The sequence below is a fragment of the Myotis nattereri genome, assembly GCF_964212035.1.
Source record: "Myotis nattereri genome assembly, chromosome: 11".
Taxonomy (NCBI): domain Eukaryota; kingdom Metazoa; phylum Chordata; class Mammalia; order Chiroptera; family Vespertilionidae; genus Myotis; species Myotis nattereri.
In genome coordinates this window covers 57,565,976-57,571,975 of record NC_138086.1, presented here as the reverse complement: position 1 = coordinate 57,571,975, position 6,000 = coordinate 57,565,976, and positions in this window count along the sequence as shown.

The window sequence follows — 6,000 nt, the reverse complement described above, 5'->3', positions numbered from 1 at the left end:
TTATTAACAATTTTCATTACTATTATCATTATATCATCTTAAGTTTCAGTGATAAAAGAGGTGCCAAGAAGGTTGGTGGCTTGCTGAAGAAATATGCAGCAAAGATAAATATATAAATAGCCTTCACTTACAGTGAAGGTGAGTTTTTGCTTTTGTTCTGCTCAAAAACAAGTAGCTCCCAGGTATACCAGAGTGCCTACTCTAAGAAATTAAGAACGGACAAACAACTATTTCTCAAAAGCAATTTTGGATTGACTCAAATAGTCAAGACAAGAGAATTCCACTCCATTGAATAAGCCTGACATGACCGGCTGAGAGAAATGAGCAGCTGAGAGGGGGAAAAAAGAGCAAAGAATACTATTTCTTTTGCTGAACCATTTGGGAATGTTATATATCCACCGAGCATATAAAAAGAAAGGTTGCAAAGAAAACTGACAAATCTCTTTCCCCCTTTTCCATGAATTAAGAACCATCTGCACAGCAGACTGCCGGAACAAATGTGCAATGTGCCATCATGCAGTGGATGAAGTGAGATGTATAAGGAGCTAGATGTGTATACAGGTTTCTTTGACAAATACGTAAAAATGCATTTAAAATGTGCGTTTAAAATGCCAGGAGTAGATGTGGGACAGCCTCTCCAGCGCTTTCATTATGCTTCTGCTTGGTATCACAGGACAGTGGTTCAATCCAGAGACAAGGAAAGAAGCTGAACTCTGATACCAGCCCGACTGCTCCCAGCCTCATTTTTCAGGCCAGTGAAAATGCAGCGCTGAGTTGGACTTTTCTATTAATAGTGATTGATTTGATATTAACTGACATTGGATGACCTCTAAGTTTCTTCCTATTAACCAAAGGGAAAAGAGGATTTGTGTCAGTTGGCATATTATTTCCTGCTGCATGACCCTTGGGATGACCCTCTGGTGACCCTTGGGATCAGGTTCCTTATATTTCCACACAGGGCTCTGACAGCATTTGTTGGGCTATCACCTCCTTTTTGTTTGTGTGTTTGTTCTGAGCTCCAGCAATAGTAGAATTGGTGGTAGAAGTAGAAAGGGCTTTCTGCGTTTGGACATTTCAGTTCTAAATATTTGGCTTTGAGGAATACTTATCGGTGCCTATTACCTTTGCTAAAATGACTCTCTTATCCTTCTCATATTCCCAACTTATGCTCTTAAATCATAGTTTAGTTATTGCGGACTGCCTGCACCACTGCCCTAAACTTTCACTCTCTCCAATTGCAGTCTTTTCTTTATAGAGAAATGTGTCTTCATCTTGACATGACTCTCGGTAGTAGTCATTTTCATATTTTTTATCTCCCCTACCACGGATTATAATTGACTTTAGAATGGAGTTGTTTCCTATTGCTTGTTTGGTGTTTCTCCTCTCCTCTCCTCTCCTCTCCTCTCCTCTCCTCTCCTCTCCTCTCCTCTCCTCTCCTCTCCTCTCCCCTCCCCTCCCCTCCCCTCCCCTCCCCTCCCCTCCCCTCCCCTCCCCTCCCCTCCTCTCCTCTCCCCTCCCCTCCCCTCCCCTCCCCTCCCCTCCCCTCCCCTCCCCTCCCCTCCCCTCCTCTCCTCTCCTCTCCTCTCCTCTCCCCTTCCTTCCCCCTATCCCCTCCCCCTCCCCCTCCCCCCTATCCCCTCCTCCTCCCCCTCCCCTCCCCCTCCCCCCTATCCCCTCCCCTCCCCCTCCCCCCTATCCCCTCCCCTCCCCCTCCCCCCTATCCCCTCCCCCTCCCCCACCCCCTCCCCCTCCCCTTCCCCTCCCCTCCCCTTCCCCTCCCCTCTCCTCTCCTCTCCTCTCCTTTCCTGTCCTTTCTGTGAATTACTATACAAGTCAATCAGAAGATGCCAGAAACATAATACACATAGTTTCAATGAATTGTCATATGATATATTTAAATAAAAATCAAAGAAAAAGGAGCTCAGTGATAAGATGGTTAAGTAGATTTATAGCTTGTTGAACTAATTAATTAGAGTGTCTCTTGATTAATGGCTCAGTGGAAGGCTATTTTGTGAGAGAGCATTCTAGAATGCCATTCTGGAACTTCTCTATTGGAGTTATACAAATTAGAACAGCATTCTAAAGGCTGGTTTGTATCATCATTTAAAAGTAGTCAATAATATACTATTAACATGGAAAATCCTAATGGTCTCTTTAAACACACTTTTATAATTTTCTATCTTCGTGTGAAATAAAATAAATCATTTCGTAAGACACTTCTCTCAGAGTGAAATTTTTTCTTTCTCCTTGCTCACATGTTGGTCAGCCTATTTCATAGACACTACTGGGAAAATAATGGAAGAGATGAAGATAACAGTAAAACTGTGGATTCAGTATTTATTAATTTGAGACACTGCTATCGCTAAATGATAACCCAGGTTCAACTCATGGTTCTTGGTATGTTGTAGAATGGCTATTTAAAGAGGGAACCAGTCAGAAAAAACTAAAATATGTTTTCCATTCTATATTACCCTCCTCTTTCATTGTCTTATTCTTGTTAGATAATTAAGTCATGCTACGTTATAGAAAACTAATCTATGGCGACACACAACAAAAATAATTATGTCTAAGGATGTTAATAACTGGAGAGGCAGATGAGGTAGTCTTATGGGGTGTCTAAGTGCCTTGTACCTTGGTATGGGTGGTGAATAAATATGTTTACTTATATTGGGTAAAAATGAAGTAGTTTGTGCACTGAACTAATATATTTACTTTATTCCTCTTTTATTAAAAAATAGAAGAATATAATGATTAAAGACCTTAGGCAGTAATAAGAAAATAATCAGGTATTGAATAATTTTGAGGATTGGATGGATATATATAACAAGTAAGTGGAAGGAAGAGTTGAAAATGTTCTTTCACACTAAGTCTTTAGAATCTTAAATGTCATGATGAGAAAATAAAATTTATTCCTTATATCTGAGGTAGATTTGGGGGATTCCATTCTTGAACACTTAATCTTGAACATCATTGGGGTGAACTGATGACTAGAATTGTTTGGGAATCTTCCAGAAATCATATTGTTGTTCCTATTTAAGGACAGCCTCTAGTAAGTCATGATTACTCATGGAGTGTCAGAATCAATGACCTTCATCTCAACCTAGGCAATAATTGGTCAAGAGTATCCTCTAAGAGACTCCATGGTCTTAAGATAAATCATGTCTGGAGAATTAAAGGCCTGGAGGAGGAAATGAGAGACGATGCAAAGAAATGCCTCCTGGGTGAGTTCCTTGCTACATGGCAGAGGCAACCCAGGTCTATCTGGAAGTGATGGCTTTTCAGCATAAGCTGACCTCCTTACCACCTCCTGTAAGAGCCTATCGAATTTTTTTTCTGGGATAGGGCCAGCACATAGTAGGCATTTAATGAAGTTTTTCAGATGAATGAAAGATGGACAAGCCTCTCCAAAATATCATTTTTGCAAAAGAATGATTTGTTTTATTTTTATTGCCAAGATCATTAAAAACTGTGATCACTCTAAGTTAATATATGAAGTATTGTATTTCCTTGCTGAAATATGTTTTCAATGCCAAATGAAGACAATTTAACAATTGAAGGTTTTATTGATGGTGGAAGGGGTGTATGTGTACAAGAAATAATGCACTAAAAATACTCATAAGTTGCATCCCAATTTCAGAAATATTAAAAACTGAAAAGAAATGCATTTTAGAAATGATTGAATGGACATGCATTAAGTCCCTCTCCCCAGCCTTTCTTGATGACTACATTGCACATTCATGACACACCCACCTTTCTTTCCCTCACATATTCAAAGGTTCCCAGGGTTAGCTGTTGATATCTTTATTACTGAAGAATCCATGGGACTACCCAGTAGATTAAATTTGAGGGGGAAAAGGTGACCACATACTTACTCTGCACAATTTACAGGAAATTGCATGCTGTCCCAGACCTCACACCTTTTTAAAAAAACAAAAACAATTGGGAAAGAAAGAAAAACTTGGAAGTCCCCTCCTCTAAGATTTTATTCCTGGCAAGATAATTCCATGATTTTTGTTATTTGCTTGAAAGTTGAGTTTTCCTGCACTTGAACTTCCAGTAAAACCTCCCAAAACATAAACAGTCTTGACTTCACCTTATTTGTCCTTATGTGGATTTCCCACTGTGAACTTACCCTGCTCTGTTTATACTGGAGTCTCATCTGTTGTTCATTCCTTCAGTTTCTTCTGGGCTGTAGCTGTTGGTTCTGAGAGTTAATAGTTATATTTAATAGTAACAATACTTTATAATTATTGATATATGTATAAATATAAAACTGCTTTACTATTTTCAAAGTACCTTCATACACTAGTTTATTTAATATGGATAGGGCAGCTATTATTATAAAGTTGAATAAATGAATGTTTACTGAATAAGCACGTATTGAATTAGCAACTTGTCCAAGATCACATAACTATGACATGCCAGCAACGGATCTAGGACTGAGTTACTGCACAGCTTTGACAAATGTTTGGGAAACCCCTCCTACTCTTTCCTATGCGCGTAGCTATTTCTTTCTTTGTGATTAATGTTTAAAGGAACCGTCTACATATAAAACAAGGGCATTCTACCCTCTTTAATGTTTAATATCTCACAACATATCATACATTTTAGCAAAAATATTCTCTCCCTCTCCCTTTCTGCTTTCATCATCCCACTCCCATTTCCTCCTTTCCAGTAGCCCTCAGCTGTTTGAAGAGATATGAAATGAAAGATGCAACAATGATGCTTCAATTACCCATTTGCTGTTTAATTTCTCTCACATTTGGGCAGCTGTTTGCTGATCTCAACATTGACCTTCCACTCTTGCACATACTCTTTGTTTTAAATGCAGTCATAATTTGCTTCCCAAAGGAGCCTTCTGGACAACCTCAACACACATCTAGATTGACCACGCTTAAGTGCTTAGGCCAAGAATCCGCTCCTTGGCTTTGAATCGGTATTGAATTGTCTCCCGTTGTGGCCCAGACCTGTTCTGCTTCCAGCGTTTCCTATTGTGGGAATGGTATCATCTAGTTAATGCAAGTCATGGAGATATGCACGGAGATGTCACTGATACCTCTCTAGTCTTCACTCCATATTCAACCGATCACCAATTCAGTCACTTTTTCCTCCAAACCATCTTTTGCATGAAACCATGCATGTCCTCTACATGACACGATCCCAATTCATGTCATCACCTCTCCTAAGATGTCTGTAGGATGTAACCCATCTCCTTACTTCCAGATGCTTCTCACCTCCAATGCTTACGTCATTCTCTGTGCACCCCCATTAAAGCCACTGCAGTGTTTCTCTTTGATCACTAATCTTGCTCTACCCATGGATTGTCCCTTTCAGATCTCTCCGAAAGCATTTTTACCCCATTGTCTATCTTGATTCTCATAATCCAGTCTCAACCCACATGCTATTTCCTTTCCCTGGAGAATTCTCTCTTACTCTCTGTCACCTTCAATTCTCAGTTCAAATGCCACTTTTTTTCACACAGATCTTCTCTGATTCCCTTGACTTGTCAGTTCTCCCCTTCCTAGCAGGATGCCCTTTCCCTTTCACCCTCACCACTGTGTCAGGTTTGCTCTTGTTTGGCTGACTGTTTGATCAGGTGCTGCACAGGAAGATGTTGACAGTGGGTCTGTAACATTCTTTTCACCTTGGAAACGGCTGAGACACTTTTTCTTTTAAGCCCAACCACACATCTTGCAAATATTGACTATGAAATTTACTAGCTCCCGGTCACTAGGAATGCTTTTAACAAATGTACCCAATCTGTCTGGACTGTTTCTTGTAAATATATCTGTAAGTTATGGATTTATGAACTGCAGCTGTGCTGATGAATGCCAGTTAATCACGTGGCGAGGATTGTGAGATGATGAGATGTGTAAACTGTGAGACCACAGGCCACCACATGAAGAGGCTTTTCTTTGCTAATTCAAGCCAGCATGAGCACCCTTCACTCCAGAACCAAGACATATCACAGGAATATAGCTGTCAGATAAAAGAGTCATC